General features: G+C 44.7%; 1 pseudogene; it reads left to right on the forward strand.

Annotated features, from left to right (window-relative positions):
- Positions 1 to 3,097: 3,097 nt before the first annotated feature.
- LOC129635506 (60S ribosomal protein L18-like) lies at positions 3,098 to 5,531 on the forward strand (annotated as a pseudogene).
- The last annotated feature ends 14,933 nt before the right edge of the window (positions 5,532 to 20,464 follow it).

A 20,464-nucleotide genomic window follows, 5' to 3' on the forward strand; every position in this document is an offset into this window, starting at 1 on the left:
AGCTTTTCCTCCAGCTACGGCTGCTGTGAGCTCCTCGGTGTGGACTCTCCTGGCTCCACCCGGGTGGCCCCCCGACCGTGCCTGGCCTGTCCCGAGACCTCCCTGTTGACACAGAGGCAGGGGCTGCCCTAAGGACCACATGTTCAGCCTGGGAACGTGGGCGTGCCCTGCCATGTGGGACACAGCTTTGCGCAGAGGGAGACTGAAGGCTGAAGATGCATTTTTGCTCTGTGCCCGGGCACGGTCTGAGTGGCACTGATCTGGTGGCACCTGGTGCTGCTCTGCTGGCCCTGCCCCCTTCCCGCCACATTCCCTGGGGCTCTCACGCCCATGTCTCTCTGAACCACGCAAATTCCCGGAAATTCAGGCAAAAACAGGCTCCACTGTCATCTCCCTTCAGGGTGTCCCCAAGAATGTGGTGAAGGGAGCGCCCGTCTCCTAGACCCGCAGGAGGCTCCGTTCTGCGTCATCCACACAGCAACCCTTCCCCGTGCACCCATGCACGCCAAGGACAGACGGTACGCAGGCCACCAACAGTTTTAACATTTAAATTAATTTTGCATTAATTATATGAGGTCAAGATTTTTTCAAAAAACAGTATTGTGGTGGTGGTATCTTGAACAATGGAAATATTTCTTCTAAGTCATGATTCTTCTAGCTCATGACTGTATGTGTACAATTGCTATTTCAACCTTCTTGCCTCTGCGATCGGCTTTTTCACTTTTTAAAAATCTGTCCTTTTATTCTTTTTTTTGTTGTCATTCTAAATATTTCTACAAGTCACAGAGTGTGATTGATGGACTTATATGTTGTTGGTCATAAATTATTTTAAGGCATCATTGTTTTTAACAACATTTCATTTAAATTTTAATGAACTGTTTCGCTCGGACAATTTACTGCTTTAACCTCTCTGTGCCTCAGTTTATGTGTCTGCATAATTAGCACAGGAACGGTAGTGCTTACCTCAGATCATTGTGAAGATTGAGTGAATTAAAATATATAAAGCAATTAGGAAAGTACTTGGCAATTAGTGAGCTCAATAAATATGAATTGATATGATTATGAATTATTATTAAATTTATTAGTACCACTACTACCACTAGGCTACTTTTCCAGAGGTGGTTTTCCCTTTAGCACGCTCCATACAGCACACCTATAAATATGATGGGAGGTACAGTGTCCAGAGCAGCTAAATGAGCATAAAATTATAGCCCCAAACACAAGCTACTTACTTCAGTCTTCATTCAAAGCATATATACACACGCTGCAACTGGTGGTAACAGAGTTTTGATCTGTTTTTTGGGGTCGGAGGTAATTGGAAGCATGTTACTGGAAAGATGGGGAGTGGAGGTGTGGCTGCTGTTCCTTGACTGAACAGCTGGGATGCCGGTGGCGCCCCGACGGACACACTGCAGGAAGGAGGACGGTGCCCTGGCCCAGGCGTCAGTCAGCCGCAGAGGGTGGTTGGGAAGGCCCTGGTCATGCACTTCCGTTGAAGGAACGGGAAAGACCGTGTCTCCCATGTGTCCAGTCCCTTTAAACGGGAGAGTGTAGGGGCCCAATAGGGGTCTATGCTTTCTGAGATGAATATTGGTGGAAGTGGGTATTGCAGTGTAAATTTGAAAACCATCAAGTACCTAATTAGGCGGATGGGCTTCCCTGGTGGCTCAGATGGTAAAGTATCTGCCTGTAATGCAGGCGACCTGGATTCAGTCTCTGGGTTGGGAAGATCCCCTGGATGAGGAAATGGCAACCCACTCCAGTCTTCTTGCCTGGAGGATCCTGTGGACAGAGGAGCCTGGCCGGCTGTGGTCCCTGGGGTCACAAAGAGTGGAACACGACTGAGCGACTAACACTTTCACTTTCTAATTAGGCAGAAGTTAATTTTAATATTTATCAAGGCCCATTAAAGACTCCCTAATTGAGATAGGCTTCTTTCATTAAGAAGATGGGGGAAAATCTAATTGTTTTTTCCTCTAAACACTCTGGTTCACTCTGAGCTCCCTCATAGTTATTAAACTGATCTTTTAAAACTTTCCAAGAGCACCTTTGCAAGTGGTTCCCCACACATGCCTTCCTGTTTTTCTATTTGAAGCACAGAGGTGGATGAACTTGATCATCTCTGAAGGTGTATAAGATGATACACTTTTTCTAGAAATTGGTCTCAGAGGCCCATTTAGTTAAGGCAGCCACTCTTAAGAGGGGCTCAGAAGCGCTGCAACATCTAAGGGGTGGCAAAGCTCTGAGCTGTGTTCTGTACACTTGCCCTTGTGGGTGAGAGCTGGAATGCCAAGGTCATGTGGGCCCAGAGCCTGTGTCTCCCATCACAGCCCAGGCAGAGAAGTCCTCAACCATGTGAACCAGCAAAGCTGCTCCAGCACCTTCTCTGTCTGTGAAATTTTTGATCTTAAAGAAAGTTTTGTCTTGTGCTTTTTTCCCTTTTTAAAATTTTACATCATATTAGCTTCTGCTGAAATGCCCCGGGAGGACTGCCTGCAGATGTGTTTTGCTGGTCAGAGCAGGGGTTTTGTTTCCTTTCGCTCTGCCTGGGATGGTTTCACAGCAGTTATGCTAAAGCCCCTTGGTGCGAGAGCCTGCCAAGTCTGTAAAGGTGTCATCATTTACTCTTTTAATATCCTCCAGCAGTGGCGCTTGTGCTGCTTGCTTGAAACAAAGGCGTTGAACTCGAGCCCCAGCGAGCTCTCTGCGGGGCACCTGCAGCAGGCAGCATTTGCTAACTGCAGTCTCAGTTTCTCCTTGACTGTTCGAGTCACATGGCTGCCTTTTGCCAGATTATCAACAGTTCCTATCAGATGAGACATGTCACCTTTTGGGCTGATCAGAGGAAACTCCTTGAACTCATCAGACCAGAAAGCAAGGGAAGAGAGCACTTTGCACGATTAAAATAAATGGCAAGATCTGGGTTCAAGTCCCTGAAGGCAGGAGAACAGGAGATGATCTGAAGTCTGGCAGCCCTGCTGGGGGGTGACGAATGTACTTCTTCCACCACACTGTTGAGCTGAGAATGTGAGGCCTGTTTAAAAAAAAAAACTGAGAGCAAGCTGTTTCTGGACCTGGCTAAGTAGGAGGCACCATCATGGGAGCTGACGTCCTGCACAGCCAGGAGTGAAAGGTTTGAGGCAAGAAGCCTGAGAGCCAAGACATCTACCTAAGGCTGTTGGTCAAGCTGTGCAGGTTTCTGGTCAGACAAACCAACTACACCTTCAATCAAGTTGTTCTGAAGAGATTGTTCAGGAGTGGCACCAACTGGCCACCTCCGCCCTTTCCCGGTTGATACTGAAGACGAAGATTCCTGCAGGGGAAGGCAAAACAGCTGTGGTTGTGGGGACTGTAACCCCTGATGTGCGTGTGTCCAGAAAATGAAAGTGTAAGTTGCTCAGTCGTGACTAACTCTTTGCAACCCCAGCGTAGCCCACCAGGCTTCTCTGTCCATGGAATTTTCCAGGGAAGCATACTGGAGTGGGTTGCCATTTCCTTCTCCAGGAAATCTTCCCAATCAGGTATTGAACCTGAGTCTCCTGCATTGAAGCAGATTCTTTACCGTCTGAGCCACCAGGGAGGCCAAGTGTGTGTCCAGGAAGTGCCCAAATTGAAGGTGTGTGCCCTGTGAGTGAGCAGCGGCACTCAGAGTTGCATCCTCAAGGCTGGGGACAAGATCCTTACCTTCGAACAGCTGTCTCTGGACTTCCCCAAGGGCTGTGGCAGTGTCCTCTCTGGTCCTCGCAAAGGCCGAGAGGTGTACAGGCATTTCATACATGAACCCCGAAGAGCCACACCAAATACTGTGTAAACTCCGAGGGCCAGAAGTTTGAGTGCACCAGATGCCTAGGAGCCAGCTGGGGCTACAGAACTAACCCTAGGTTCTACCTTGCTATGAAAAAGATTTTGGATACTAAAAAAAAAAAAGACAGGGCACCAAACTTGATTTTGGGGAAACCCACAGGTTACTTGAGCTTCCCAGGTGGCACTTGTGGTAAAGAGCCCTCCTGCCAAAGCGAGAGATGGAGATGTAAGAGACATGGCTTCCATCCCTCAGCAGGGAAGATTCCCTGGAAAAGGGAATGGCAACCCACTCCTGTATTCTTGCCTGGAGAATCCCACGGAAGAGGAGCCTGGCAGGCTACAGTCCATGGGGTTGCCTAGAGTCGGACACGACTGAAGGGACTTAGCACACAGGCCCAGGTTACTATTTCCCTAGAGATGGAGACAGCCTCCAGGGAAGATGGAGCTGATAGACCTCATGCAGGCGGCCTGGCTCACCTTCAATCCTCTCATTTTCTCACTCCACCCATCCCCAAGGCTGCCTCACATTTTTTTGTTTTTATTTTGATGTGGACCATTTTTAAAGTCTTTGTTGAATTTGTTACAGTATTGTTTCTGTTTTATTTATCTGACCACAAGGCATGTGGGATCTTATTTCCCTGCAAGGATTGAACCCGCATCCCCTGCATTGGAAGGCAAAGTCTTAACCACTAGACCACCAGGGAAGTCCCCCCAATTTCTTTTTTTTTTCTTAAGAAATAAATGCTGATTCTTCTACTTTTAGTGTCTGCACACTTGCATGCATTTTAGATGGAAAGAAACAGTGTGATTGGGTTTTTATACTGTACTTTCCTGGTGGCTCAGATGGTAAAGCATCTGTCTACAATGCGGGAGACCTGGGTTCAATCCCTGGGTTGGGAAGATCTCCTGGAGAAGGGAATGGAAACCCACTCCAGTATTCTTGCCTGGAAAATCCCATGGACGTAAGATCCTGGTAGGCTACAGTCCACGGGGTCGCAAAGAGTCGGACACGACTGAGCGACTTTCTTTCTTTTCACCCTTGCAAGTGTAGATCTTTCTACATTTCCGGTTCCTCACTTGCAAAATGGAGATGATGATTTCCACCCTAGTGTCAGAATTAAATATCAGTAGGAGGCATGGCACCCTGAAGGATACCGGGGCTTTGGAGGAAAAGCAGACCTGTTTGCATCCTGCTTTTCTCTTAGCTGTGTGACTCAGGGCAAATCATTTTACTTCTCTGGGCCTCAGTGGTCCCAGATGTATAACTGAGGGAGTGGCTTTGTTTCGGAATGGTTGTAAATGACGTGGAGAATCTTGAGCACAGTGCGTGGCGCCCCAAACATGCTCAGTGCGCAGTAGCTGCTCTCATTGAGGACGTTTTCATATCAGTGCATATCCTGACTCTCAAACTTACCATATTTCATAATTCAGTATGTGTTGGCCTGGCCTTGAGCTTGTCTAGACAAGGGGAAGCTATCAGCACTTCATCATACCCTGGCCTCTTAGTGAAATTTCGGGCTGTTGGCCCTGACGATGGCATTGCGGAGGTCCTAGGAGCCAGAGCCACGAGGCTGGCCTTGCCGGCAGGACCCAGCGAGCACCAGGCCCTCTGCTTTGAGGGTGGGGGTCTTGCTCGACCTTGGTGTTTCATGGCTGCCAGTTCTCAGGGCAAGATGTTAATTCGGTGGAGTCCCAGTAGCAGGATTTCCAAAGCCAAAGTCAGTTGAGTGTGTCTTGGGTGTTACTTTAGTCCTTTTTCACATGTGAGAAGGTAGTTATGGGTGGTCTGCAGTCGTTGGGGTTCTGAGGTTGTCCTGTCATGGAGGCAAGAGATACAGGTTCACTGGGGACCCCTGGACTGGACCCAGGTGGGCTCTGAGAGCAGGATGTTGATCATTATTGCATAAAATAGACAGTAGGCAGAAATTTCAGGAAATGAAGGAGCATATCTTGAGTACAGAGACAGACACGAATATTCACTCCAGGGGTCCTACCTACTGCCTGTCCTAGGGTGAGCATCACCTTAGAGCATTTCATTAAGTTCCCAGCAGGTGCCCAGTGCTGTGCCTGGCACTTTGTGCACATTACCCTCAATCCCCCCAACCCCCCAGAGTCCGTGGTTGAACTTTAGTGTTGTAGGTGGAAAAACTGAGGCTCAGGAGCTTGGCTGCACGATGGCCACAGAACTAGGGGAAGAGCTTTGTTTAAACCCAGGTTTCTCTGAGGCCAAGTCCAAGCTTTCTGCACTCTTGAAGTGCTATGTATTACGTTCTCGGGGAGAAAAGAAAGGCACTGCTTCAAAGGGTACTTTGGAAACCGTATCTCTACAGGGCTGATATGGGGATGGGTGATGATGGTTTTGCCTGGGGAGAAGTAACCCTGAAGTAAACCCTCTTGCTTGAGCACCACAAGGAGAGGAAAGAGGATGGAGAGATGCTAATATTCACTAAGTGGTAAGGCGTGGGGACCACTCACCCTAACCATCCTGGCCTTAAGCCTGAAGCAGGCTCTTGGAGGCCCCAGATGTGGCTGCTGTTAGCAGTTATTATTGTTATTTTTTTTTAATGTTTTTAAATTATTTATCTTGCCTGTGCTGGGTCTTTGTTGCTGCACATGGCGTTCTCTAGTTGCAGCGAGTCAGGGCTACTCTGTAGTTGGAGTACACAGGCTTCTCATTGTGGTGGTCTCTGTGATTGCAGAGCACAGGCTCAGTAGTTGGGGCACATGGACTTAGTTGCTCTGGGGTATGTGGAATCTTCCTGGACCAGGGATCAAACCTGTGTCCCTTGCATTGGCAGTGGATTCTCAGCCACTGAACCACTGGGGAAGTCCTATTGTTAGCGTCTAGATGCTGGATCGTGGGGAGGTTCCAGAAAGTTCCCAAAGATAGACCAAGGACTATCAGGTTGGGGGCCACACAGAGAGATTCAGGATTACAGCCATTTTCCAACTAGGTTAGAAGTCTTGTTTTGCTTTTAAGTATTCAGACATTAAAGAATCTGCCTGTAGTGCGGGAGACCCAGGTTCGATTCCTGGGTCAGGATGATCCCCTGGAAAAGGGCATGGCAGTTGACTTCAGTATTCTTGCCAGGAGAACCCCATGAACAGTGGAGTCTGGTGGCTACTATTTATAGGGTCACAAAGAGTCGGACATGACTGAATGACTAACACTTTCATTTTCACATTCTGGTGTCTGCTGGGTCGGGGCAATTGTTGTTTACCTGAACATCAGCCTTGTTGGGAGGGGTAAAGCAGGTCTGAGACCTTTGAGGCCTACTGATTTTCTGGATGGTGAGCCGCACACCTACCCCTATGACCGACAGCCTTGTTTGGTTTTAGTGGAAGGAGCAGGAATACAAGTGGTTCTGCAGGGAGAATCTTTTGTCTGCCTCAGCCGTTTTCTCGTCTTAAAGCCAATATTGGTAGAGGGAGTCTTTTTTTTTCTTCAGCATTGTTTACTTTCCGGGATTTATATGGGGTTATCTATCATGCCCTACCTTGGAGTACTGTTTTATAAAAGATAAGCAAGTTTAGTTTCTTCAGCTTCTCCTAAATTTTAAATATGAGACTAATTCCATGTTCATTTGGTTTCTCTCTGCAGTGCCAAAGACTTCTCACCTCCCCTCATCATCTTCCCCATGAGTGATTGTTCTTACAGATTCATTGTTTTCTGGAAAATGTTCTGCAAAACACATTGATTTTTGTTTCAACTCAACAAGGCCCCAGTGTCCTGGCTGATGTTAACCTAAATGCTGGGGTGATTTAAGATGCAGGAGGTGCTGGACCTGTTTGATTTGGTTCCCAGATACTGGTTTTGTCCTGATTCCTTTGGGTACCTCCTCATCTATTCTGCTGTTTTCACTCCTCCACACTCCAGCTGAAGATCCAGGGGCTTTTCTGGACATGTGGTGGGAGTGTGTGTGAGTGGTGGGGGCCCTGGGAGTATGGAAAGAGAGCGGTTAAGGTTAGGGTCTGTTTTCTCTTCAAGTTCAATATAATTTACAGTAGAATGGTAAACACTCATTTTTTTTTTTTAAGTTGGTCTCTAGGCCTTTCAGCAGAAGGTACACTTTTGACTACTTTCCCTAGTTTTCAGAGTAAATCAGTGGCCAAACCAAGTCATGGTCACTCAGCTCAAAGACAATGATTTTTGTCTTATAATTTTCTCATTGAAGATTCCCCTAACCCTCAACTTCCATATTTTGAGATTTCCCATCCCTTTCCTATGGGCTTCCCACGTGGCTCAGGGGTAAAGAATCCACCTGCCAGTGCAGGAGATGTGAGTTTGATTTCTGGATCGGGAAGATCCCTTGGAGAAGGAAATGGCAACCCACTCCATTATTGTTGCTGGGAAATCTCATGGACAGGCTATGTCTGTCTCTGGAGAGCTATAGTCCATGGTTTCACAAAGAATCGAACATGGCTTAGCGACTGAGCATGCATACACATATCCCTTTGCTAATCTAATAGGAAGCTCATTATTTGGCAATTTCCTCTGAAACATTAGTTCTGAAAGGTGACCCCGGGTTGATCCCCACTCTTCCCATCAGCAGGGACCTTGGGACCAGCCTGTCTCCCATTACAGTCCATCTTCATCTGAACAGCTGTGAGGGACTGGGACTGGGCGAATGGACCGCCCAGCGAGCAGACAGCTGCTCCTATGCAGTTTGAGTAAGTGCCTGAACTTGCTATGGCATGGAGACCAGAGACAGCCAGAGCCAGAGATGCCTCTAACCACTTGGTGACTTCATCTTTGAAACCACAACCAAGAAACCTGTCTCATTCGTCATGGGTGACTCAGCAGAAACAGGGCACAACGTTTTGTACTCAGAAGGCGCTGGTGCTTCTTTGCCAGCAGTGCTTGATAATGGATTTGTGCCGTGGATGTGCACATAGAGAGATCTTACCGAATGCCACTGCTCACGCAGGTAAAGCTGTTTGCTCCTAGAGAGGATGTTGTCCTGAATAAAGATGAGAATGTATTTATTGCCATCCTTAAGGGGAAGTGGGCCTTGGTCCAGAGGCTGATGGAGCCGGAGCCAGGCTGTGTGGGCCTTTGCAGCACTGGTGATAGGGAAGCGAGTCACTGGACTCCTCTGAGTCAGGTCTCATGGTAAACGCCAACAGAGGTCTTTCTCCAGCTCTCAGGATCGTAGGAGGATCTGAGTGAAGCTGAGGTGTCTGCTATCTTTTTGGACAAAAGGATGAGTTAAGGTGGGGCCTGTGAGTCTAGCGGAAGGGCTAGCACTGAAGGGCCATAAAGTGAGGGTGAGAAGGCCAGTCCCAGCGCAGAGGAGGAGCAGGAGTTCTTAGGGGGAGAGTCCTGGGCTTGAGGACCCCACCCCGAGGAGACCGAGAAGAGGAGGAGACAGTATTTTGCAGTCCCAGAGTAATGAATATCTGAGAGAGAAGGAGAATGCTGGATCGAGGGAAAGTCAGTGACAACGCAGCTTCTCATGGGGTGTTCCCTCCTTTGTTTCCACAGAAGGGTCAGAGGCCAGACAGAGGGCCACCCACTCAAAGTCTCTGCCACAAAGAAAACAGATCCCAGAGCAGCTTCAAGGGCAGTCTAGGGCAGGTTCAGTTGCAGCTCCCAACTGGTATTCCTCTGTGGTGATGAAGGTACCAGGCCTGGGAGAGGAACAACCCCAGACTTGTCTTGGAAGACAGCATTTGAAGGAATAAGTGAGAACTGCTTCTGAATATTTATGGAGAATGTTGTTTATCAGTGGATAGTCCAGGCGCAGGCGAAGTGTCTTCTAGCAGCTTCCCCCTCCCCAGCCAGAGCAGGGCTCCTCTGTCCTATCTGCTGTCCCGTAGTTGGAGGGACATCCATCACTCCCCAGCTCCTGCCCTTCTAGGTTTGCCTATTAATCATGCTTTGGTGATGCCCGTATCTCCTGGTTGTTATTCAGTCGTGAAGTCATGTCTGACTCTTTGCGACCCCTTGGGCTACAGCATATATGCTCCTCTGTCCTTCAGTACCTCCTGGAGTTTTCTCAAATTCATGTCCGTGGAGTCAGTGATGCCATCTAGCCATCTCATCCTCTTTCACCCTCTTCTCCTTTTGACCATCTCCTGGCCACTCCTAAATGACTGGCTTAACCCAGTCTGGTGTAAATCATGTATATGATCATATAAAATAGAAATTCTGTAACATAGGAGAAATCCTTTGAAAATATTAAACACCACCTTAATATGAAATGTAACTATTTTTATCATCTACTCAAAATTACCTGGGCAAAAGTACTTATTTCATCTCCATCCACAATTCTTCCATAATTCCAGTTTCTTTACCCCAGTGGATGGCACCATCTTGTACCTCTGAGATTTCAAGTTATAAACTCAAGAGCAACTTTGATTCATTATTTATTTGAAGGGACTGTATGTAAGCCCAGTTCCTTTACCCCAGCTTCTGGTGGGTGACCCAAGGACACTGGAGTCAGATGGCCAGGTTTAGATTCTGCTTTTTCTCTTACTAGCTGTGCAACTTTGGGCAAGTTTTTTCTGTCTTTCCATGTCTCTCTTTTGTCTTTTGTAAAATTAAAATAATAATAATAGTATCTATCTCCTAAAGATTTTGCAAAGATTTAAGAGGCAGAAAATATCTGGTTTATAAGTGATTGAAATACATTAGCTATTGTTATTATAAATATTAGATTCATAGAATTCCACTAGAACTAACTTTTTCTGGGGTTGGAGAAACATGATGGACTGGACACTGAGACAGACCTGGGTTTTAAAACTGACTTTAAAAAAATTCCTCCCCACTTTTCCTTGGTAACCATAACTTTATTTTCTAAGTCTAGTTCCATTTTTTAAATAAGTTCATTTGTATCACTTTTTAGATTCCACATATAAGTGATATCTCGAGATACTTCTCTTTCTCTGCCTGACTTACTTCACTGCTGCTGCTGCTGCTGCTAAGTTGCTTCAGTCGTGTCCGACTCTGTGCGACCCCAGAGATGGCAGCCCACCAGGCTCCCCTGTCCCTGGGATTCTCCAGGCAAGAACACTGGAGTGGGTTGCCATTTCCTTCTCCATACTTACTTCAGTAAGTATGATCATTTCTAGGTCCATTCATGTTGCTGCCAGTGGCATGGTTTCATTCTTTTTTATGGCTGAGTAATGTTCCCTTAATACTGAGTTCTTCAGTTAGGTGTGTGACCAGGGACAAGTCACTTGGCTTTTCTGAGTTTCTTTTGTACTCATCTGCAAAGCAGTGACATGAGACTGCGCTCAGCCGTCTAATACATGTCTGTGCCTGGTGTATGTATATGGGTGGTGTATGTGACGCAGACAGTCTACACGTATATGAGTATTTCAGACAAAACAGTAGCACTGGAGGTTGCTGAAGGAGGCTGGAGTTTGCTTTCTCATAAATGTTAGCTACTACTGTTATTGTTATTTGCTTTTTTGTGTGTACAAGCATCAGCTTGGGATCACACGTGGGTAAGAAAAAGAACGTACTCAAGGGGCAACCTTTCCTGTCTCAGAATTAGTCTTGCTTTGAGGTTGTATTCATTCACACTGTGGCTTCTCTGAACTTTTAACCTTTGCCTTCCCAGTGTCATCTGGTCCCCTGAATGCTTGGGCTCTTTGTTGTCAGCCTGCCAATTAGTCCTGGATCTCAGCAGTGTGGCTCTTTCCTGGGTTCACCTCCCGGCTGCAGCATGTACCTGAAGCCTGTGACTTAACTTGCCTGAGGCTCAGCCATGTTTCAAACGGTCACTGCAATAATCATCTCGTTGATGATTGTGAGACCTACCAGAAGTACCTGAGAGCAGCCACTGTTCAAATGTGCTCTGTCTTCAGTTGGTTTTCCTGGAAACAGACTCTGAGGTGGACATTTACATGCAAAAGATTTTAGGGGTAGTGGTCCCCTGAGGAACATTTGTAAGGAAGTGAGGGTAGTGGGATTACACAGAAGAAGGAATTAAATCGCAAGGCAGTTGAGACTGAAGCCTTGGTCAAACCCCAGGGAAGCCTGGAGTCAGAAGGATCCTTGGGAATCATGCAGAAGGCCCAGTCTTTTCTCCTGTATCACCCAGTCCTTGGGAGGGGGCTTCCCGGGGGAGCAGTGTAGTCTGCCAGGGAGAGATACAGCTGGGTGCTGCCAGCAGGGGTGCTCCTGGGAGCTGAGGACTGGGTGCCTGGTGTGAGGGGGCTGGGGGCAGCCACGGTGCCCACCACCTGCTTGGTGATGGGGTGCTGGTCAGCCCTGCCCTCTGCATCTACTTCCTTTCTTCTCCGACAGTGAAAGGTTGTTGCTGAACCACGAAAAGAAGCTGGGATTCTCAGCCTCTGGAGGAGAAGAATTCAATCTGGGGCCAGAGACGAGGCTTGATCGCTCAGAGCTTTTGTTAATAAAGTTTTATTAAAGTATAAAGGAGATAGAGAAAGCTTCTGACATAGGCATCAGAAGGGGGCAGAAAGAGTACCCCCTTGCCAGTGTTAGCAGTGGAGTTATACGCTCTCCAGTGAATCAAAAGAATGTCTGGAGGTTGTAAAGACCTCACCAGACCTACTCCCATAATTGACAATTTAATGACAGGATTAGCCAGAAGATTTAATCCAGAGACTGTCCTCAGGTAGGATACATTCAGTTCAATTCAGTTCAGTCTCTCAGTCCTGTCTGACTCTTTGCAACCCCATGAATTGCAGTGTGCCAGGCCTCCCTGTCCATCACCAACTCCCGGAGTTCACTCAAATTCACGTCCATCAAGTTGGTGATGCCATCCAGCCATCTCATCCTCTGTTGTCCCCTTCTCCTCCTGCCCCCAATCCCTCCCAGCATCAGAGCCTTTTCCAATGAGTCAACTTTTCACATGAGGTGGCCAAAGTACTGGAGTTTCAGCTTTAGCATCATTCCTTCCAAAGAAATCCCAGGGCCGATCTCCTTCAGAATGGACTGGTTGGATCTCCTTGCAGTCCAAGGGACCCTCAAGAGTCTTCTCCAACAACACAGTTCAAAAGCATCATTTCTATGGTGCTCAGCTTTCTTCACAGTCCATACATGACTACTGGAAAAACCATAGCCTTGACTAGATGGACCTTTGTTGGCAAAGTAATGGCTCTGCTTTTGAATATGCTATTTAGGTTGGTCATAGCTTTTCTTCCAAGGAGTAAGTGTCTTTTAATTTTGTGGCTGCAGTCACCATCTGCAGTGATTTTGGAGCCCCAAAAATAAAGTCTGACACTGTTTCCACTGTTTACCCATCTATTTCCCATGAAGTGATGGGACCAGATGCCATAATCTTCATTTTCTGAATGTTGTTTTAAGCCAACTTTTTCATTCACCACTTTCACTTTCATCAAGAGGCTTTTGAGTTCCTCTTCACTTTCTGCCATAATGGTGGTGTCATCTGCATATCTGAGGTTATTGATATTTCTCCCAACAAACTTGATTCCAGCTTGTGCTTCTTCCAGCCCAGCATTTCTCATGATGTGCTCTGCATATAAGTTAAATAAACAGAGTGACAATATACAGCCTTGATGTACTCCTTTTGCTATTTGGAACCAATCTGTTGTTCCATGTCCAGTTCTAACTGTTGCTTCCCGACCTGCATACAGGTTTCTCAAGAAGCAGGTCAGGTGGTCTGGTATTCCCATCTCTTTCAGAATTTTCCACAGTTTATTGTGATCCAAACAGTCAAAGGCTTTGGCATAGTCAATAAAGCAGAAATAGATGTTTTTCTGGAACTCTCTTGCTTTTTCCATGATCCAGCGGATGTTGGCACAATGATCTCTGGTTCCTCTGCCTTTTCTAAATCCAGCTTGAACATCTGGAATTTCACGGTTCACATATTGCTGAAGCCTGACTTGGAGAATTTTAAGCATTACTTTACTAGTGTGTGAGATGAGTGCAATTGTGCGGTAGTTTGAGCATTCTTTGGCATTGCCTTTCTTTGGGATTGGAATGAAAACTGACCTTTTCTAGTCCTGTGGCCACTGCTGAGTTTTCCAAATTTGCTGGCATATTGAGTGCAGCACTTTCACAGCATCATCTTTCAGGATTTGAAATAGCTCAACTGAAATTCCATCACCTCCACTAGCTTTGTTCATAGTGATGCTTTCTAAGGCCCACTTGACTTCACATTCCAGGATGTCTGGCTCTATGTGAGTGATCACACCATCGTGACTATCTAGGTCATGAAGATCTTTTTTGTACAGTTCTTCTGTGTGTTCTTGCCACCTATTCTTAATATCTTCTGCTTCTGTTAGGTCCATACCATTTCTTTCCTTTATCGAGCCCATCTTTGCATGAAATGTTCCCTTGGTATCTCTGACTTTCTTGAAGAGATCTCTAGTCTTTCCCATTCTGTTGTTTTCCTCTACTTCTTTGCATTGATCGCTGAGGAAGGCTTTCTTATTTCTTCTTGCTAGTCTTTGGAACCCTGCATTCAGATGCTTATATCTTTCCTTTTCTCCTTTGCTTTTCACGTCTCTTCTTTTCACAGCTATTTATAAGGGTTCCCCAGACAGCCATTTTCCTTTTTTGCATTTCTTTTCTATGGGGATGGTCTTGATCCCTGTCTCCTGTACAGTGTCACGAACCTCAGTCCATAGTTCATCAGGCACTCTATCTATCAGATCTAGTCCCTTATATCTATTTCTCACTTCCACTGTATAATCATAAGGGATTTGATTTAGGTCATACCTGAATGGTCTAGTGGTTTTCCATACTTTCTTGAATTTAAGTCTGAATTTGGCAATAAGGAATTCATGATCTGAGCCACAGTCAGCTCCCAGTCTTGTTTTTGTTGACTGTATAGAGCTTCTCCATCTTTGGCTGCAAAGAATATAATCAATCTGATTTTAGTGTTGACCATCTGGTGATATCCGTGTGTAGAGTCTTCTCTTGTGTTGTTGGAATAAGGTGTTTGCTATGACCAGTGCATTCCCTTGGCAAAACTCTATTAGTCTTTGCCCTGCTTCATTCTGTATTCCAAGGCCAAATCTGCCTGTTACTCCAGGTGTTTCTTGACTTCCTACTTTTGCATTCCAGTCCCCTATAATGAAAAGGACATCTTTTTTGGGTGTTAGTTCTAAAAGGTCTTGTAGGTCTTCATAGAACCGTTCAACTTCAGCTTCTTCAGCGTTACTGGTTGGGGCATAGACTTGGATTACTGTGATATTGAATGGTTTGCCTTGGAAACGAACAGAGATCATTCGTTCATTTTTGAGATTGCATCCAAGTACTGCATTTCAGACTCTTGTTGACCATGATGGCTACTCCATTTCTTCGAAGGGATTCCTGCCCACAGTAGTAGATATAATGGTCATCTGAGTTAAATTCACCCATTCCAGCCCATTTTACTTCGCTGATTTCTAGAATGTCGATGTTCACTCTTGCCATCTCCAGTTTGACCGCTTCCAATTTGCCTTGATTCATGAACCTGACATTCCAAGTTCCTATGCAGTATTGCTCTTTACAGCATTGGACCTTGCTCTATACAGTCACCAGTCACATCCACAACTGGGTATTGTTTTTACTTTGGCTCCGTCCCTTCTTTCTTTCTGGAGTTATTTCTGCACTGATCTCCAGTAGCATATTGGGCACCTACTGACCTGGGGAGTTCCTCTTTCAGTGTCCTATCATTTTGCCTTTTCATACTGTTCATGGGATTCTGAAGGCAAGAAAATGGAAGTGGTTTGCCATTCCCTTCTCCATTGGACCACATTCTGTCAGACCTCTCCACCATGACCCATCTTGGGTGGCCCCACAGGGCATGGCTTAGTTTCATTGAGTTAGACAAAGCTGTGGTCCTAGTGTGATTAGATTGACTAGTTTTCTGTGATTATGGTTTCAGTGTGTCTGCCTTCTGACACCCTCTTGCAACACCTGCCATCTTATTTGGGTTTCTCTTACCTTGGACGTGGGGTATCTCTTACGACTGCTCCAGCAAAGCCCAGCCACTGCTCCTTACCTTGGACAAGGGGTATCTCTTCACTGCCGCCCCTCCTGACCTTGAACATGGAATAGCTCCTCTAGGCCCTCCTGTGCCCACGCAGCCACTGCTCCTTGGACGTGGGGTTGCTCGTCTCGGCTGCCGCCCCTGGCCTCGGGCGGGGGGTAGCTACTGCCGGCCACTGCCCCTGACCTTGGATACAGTGAAAGTGAAAGTGAAGTCGCTCAGTCTTGTCCAACTCTTGGGGACCCGTGGACTGTAGCCCACCAAGCTTCTCCATCCATGGGATTATCTAGGCAAGAATACTGGAGTGGGTTGCAATTTCTGGATACATTATTGTTATATAATCCTTGTAAAGACCTCACCAGACCTACTCTCATAATTTACATTTAAGATAACAGGTTTAAACAGAAGGTTTAATCCAGAGACTGTCCTCAGGCAGGATACATTATTGTTATATAATCCTAAGGAATGTAGAGGGAAAAAATGTTTGTCCTTTCTTCCTCCTTGAGAATTCCAGACCCCTCTCTCCTTGGGGACCCATAGACTTCTTATCAACCTGCCTAGGAAATGACTCTCTCAACAGCACTGGGTTTCACTCTGATTAGCAGTCCCCTTTTCCTCTGGGGACCCATAATCCCTATGATGTGCCTTCTGAGTTGCTGTGTAAGGACTCTGTATAGTTACCATTTATTATTGGTCAACCCTTTCTTGGAAAAGATGGCAAGAATACACAGAAGAACTATACAAGAAAGATCTTCATGACCCAGATAATCACGATGATGTGATCACTGACCTAGAGCCAGACATCCTGGAATGTGAAATCAAGTGGGCCTTAGAAAGCATCACTATGAACAAAGCTAGTGGAGGTGATGGAATTCCAGTTGAGCTATTTTGAATCCTGAAAGATGATGCTGTGAAAGTGCTGCACTCAATATGCCAGCAAATTTGGAAAACTCAGCAGTGGCCACAGGACTGGAAAAGGTCAGTTTTCATTCCAATCCCAAAGAAAGGCAATGCCAAAGAATGCTCAAACTACCGCACAATTGCACTCATCTCACACGCTAGTAAAGTAATGCTCAAAATTCTCCAAGCCAGGCTTCAGCAATATGTGAACCGTGAACTTCCTGATGTTCAAGCTGGATTTAGAAAAGGCAGAGGAACCAGAGATCATTGTGCCAACATCCGCTGGATCATGGAAAAAGCAAGAGAGTTCCAGAAAAACATCTATTTCTGCTTTATTGACTATGCAAAGCCTTTGACTGTTTGGATCACAATAAACTGTGGAAAATTCTAAAAGAGATGGGACTGCGGGACACTGTAAAAGCAGTCCTAAGGGGAAAGTTCATAGCAATACAGGCATACCTCAAGAAACAAGAAAAAAGTCAAATAAATAACCTAACTCTACACCTAAAGCAACTAGAAAAGGAAGAAATGAAGAACCCCAGGGCTAGTAGAAGGAAAGAAATCTTAAAAATTAGAGCAGAGAAATAAATGCAAAAGAAACAAAAGAGACCATAGCAAAAATCAACAAAGCCAAAAGCTGGTTCTTTGAAAGGATAAATAAAATTGACACACCATTAGCCAGACTCATCAAGAAACAAAGGGATAAAAATCAAATCAATAAAATTAGAAATGAAAATGGAGAGATCACAACAGACAACACAGAAATACAAAGGATCATAAGAGACTACTATCAACAATTATATGCCAATAAAATGGACAACGTGGAAGAAATGGACAAATTCTTAGAAAAGTACAACTTGCCAAAACTGGGCCAGGAAGAAATAGAAAATCTTAACAGACCCATCACAAGCACGGAAATTGAAACTGTAATCAAAAATCTTCCAGCAAACAAAAGCCCAGGTCCAGACGGCCTCACAGCTGAATTCTACCAAAAATTTAGAGAAGAGCTAACACCTATCCTGCTCAAACTCTTCCAGAAAATTGCAGAGGAAGGTAAACTTCCAAACTCATTCTATGAGGCCACCATCACCCTAATACCAAAACCTGACAAAGATCCCACAAAAAAAGAAAACTACAGGCCAATATCACTGATGAACATAGATGCAAAAATCCTTCACAAAATTCTAGCAATCAGAATCCAACAACACATTAAAAAGATCATACACCATGACCAAGTGGGCTTTATCCCAGGGATGCAAGGATTCTTCAATATCCGCAAATCAATCAATGTAATACACCACATTAACAAATTGAAAAATAAAAACCATATGATTATCTCAATAGATGCAGAGAAAGCCTTTGACAAAATTCAACATCCATTTATGATCAAAACTCTCCAGAAAGCAGGAATAGAAGGAACATACCTCAACATAATAAAAGCTATATATGACAAACCACAGCAAACATTATCCTCAATGGTGAAAAATTGAAAGCATTTCCTCTAAAGTCAGGAACAAGACAAGGGTGCCCACTTTCACCATTACTATTCAACATAGTTTTGGAAGTTTTGGCCACAGCAATCAGAGCAGAAAAAGAAATAAAAGGAATCCAAACTGGAAAAGAAGAAGTAAAACTCACTGTTTGCAGATGACATGATCCTCTACATAGAAACCCCTAAAGACTCCATCAGAAAATTACTAGAACTAATCAATGATTATAGTAAAGTTGCAGGATATAAAATCAACACACAGAAATCCCTTGCATTCCTATACACTAATAATGAGAAAACAGAAAGAGAAATTAAGGAAACAATTCCATTCACCACTGCAACAGAAAGAATAAAATACTTAGGAATATATCTACCTAAAGAAACTAAAGACCTATACATAGAAAACTATAAAACACTGGTGAAAGAAATCAAAGAGGACACTAATAGATGGAGAAATATACCATGTTCATGGATCAGAAGAATCAATATAGTGAAAATGAGTTTACTACCCAAAACAATCTATAGATTCAATGCAATCCCTATCAAGCTACCAACAGTATTCTTCACAGAGCTAGAACAAATAATTTCACAATTTGTATGGAAATACAAAAAACCTCGAATAGCCAAAGCTATCTTGAGAAAGAAGAATGGAACTGGAGGAAGCAACCTACCTGACTTCAGGCTCTATTGCAAAGCCACAGTTATCAAGACAGTATGGTACTGGCACAAAGACAGAAATATTGATCAATGGAACAAAATAGAAAGCCCAGAGATAAATCCATGCACATAGGGACACCTTATCTTTGACAAAGGAGGCAAGAATATACAATGGATTAAAGACAATCTCTTTAACAAGTGGTGCTGGGAAAACTGGTCAACCACTTGTAAAAGAATGAAACTAGAACACTTTCTAACACCATATACAAAAATAAACTCAAAATGGATTAAAGATCTCAACGTAAGATTAGAAACTATAAAACTCCTAGAGGAGAACATAGGCAAAACACTCTCTGACATACATCACAGCAGGATCCTCTATGACCCACCTCCCAGAATATTGGAAATAAAAGCAAAAATAAACAAATGGGACCTAATTAAACTTAAAAGCTTCTGCACAACAAAGGAAACTATTAGCAAGGTGAAAAGGCAGCCTTCAGAAAGGGAGAAAATAATAGCAAATGAGGCAACTGACAAAGAATTAATGTCAAAAATATACAAGCAATTCCTACAGCTCAAGTCCAGAAAAATAAATGACCCAATCAAAAAATGGGCCAAAGAACTAAATAGACATCTCTCCAAAGAAGACATACAGATGGCTAACAAACACATGACAAGATGCTCAACATCACTCATTATCAGAGAAATGAAAATCAAAACCACTATGAGGTACCATTTCACGCCAGTCAGAATGGCTGTGATCCAAAAGTCTACAAGCAATAAATGCTGGAGAGGGTGTGGAGAAAAGGGAACCCTCTTGCACTCTTGGTAGGAATGCAAACCAGTACAGCCACTATGGAGAACAGTGTGGAGATTCCTTAAAAAACTGGAAATAGATCTGCCTCATGATCCAGCAATCCCACTGCTGGGCATACACACTGAGGAAACCAGAAGGGAAAGAGACACGTGTACCCCAATGTTCATCGCAGCACTGTTTATAATAGCCAGGACATGGAAGCAACCTAGATGTCCATCAGCAGATGAATGGATAAGAAAGCTGTGGTACATATACACAATGGAGTACTACTCAGCCATTAAAAAGAATACATTTGAATCAGTTCTAATGAGGTGGATGAAACTGGAGCCTATTATACAGAGTGAAGTAAGCCAGAAGGAAAAACACCAATACAGTATACTAATGCATATATATGGAATTTAGAAAGATGGTAACAATAACCCTGTGTACGAGACAGCAAAAGAGACACTGATGTATAGATCAGTCTTATGGACTCTGTGGGAGAGGGAGAGGGTGGGGAGATTTGGGAGAATGGCATTGAAACATGTATAATATCATGTATGAAACAAGTCACCAGTCCAGGTTTGATGCACGATACTGGATGCTTGGGGCTGGTGCACTGGGATGACCCAGAGGGAGGGTATGGGGAGGGAGGAGGGAGGAGGGTTCAGGATGGGGAACACAGGTATACCTGTGGCGGATTCATTTCGATATTTGGCAAAACTAATACAATATTGTAAAGTTTAAAAATAAAATAAAAAAAATAAAATAAAATAAAGAAAAAAAAAATAAAAGAGATGGGAATACCAGACCACCTCACCTGCCTCTTGAGAAACCTGTATGCAAGTCAGGAAGCAACAGTTAGAACTGGACATGGAACAACAGACTGTTCCAAATAGG

The sequence above is a fragment of the Bubalus kerabau genome, chromosome 20 (assembly GCF_029407905.1).
Source record: "Bubalus kerabau isolate K-KA32 ecotype Philippines breed swamp buffalo chromosome 20, PCC_UOA_SB_1v2, whole genome shotgun sequence".
Lineage (NCBI taxonomy): Eukaryota > Metazoa > Chordata > Mammalia > Artiodactyla > Bovidae > Bubalus > Bubalus kerabau.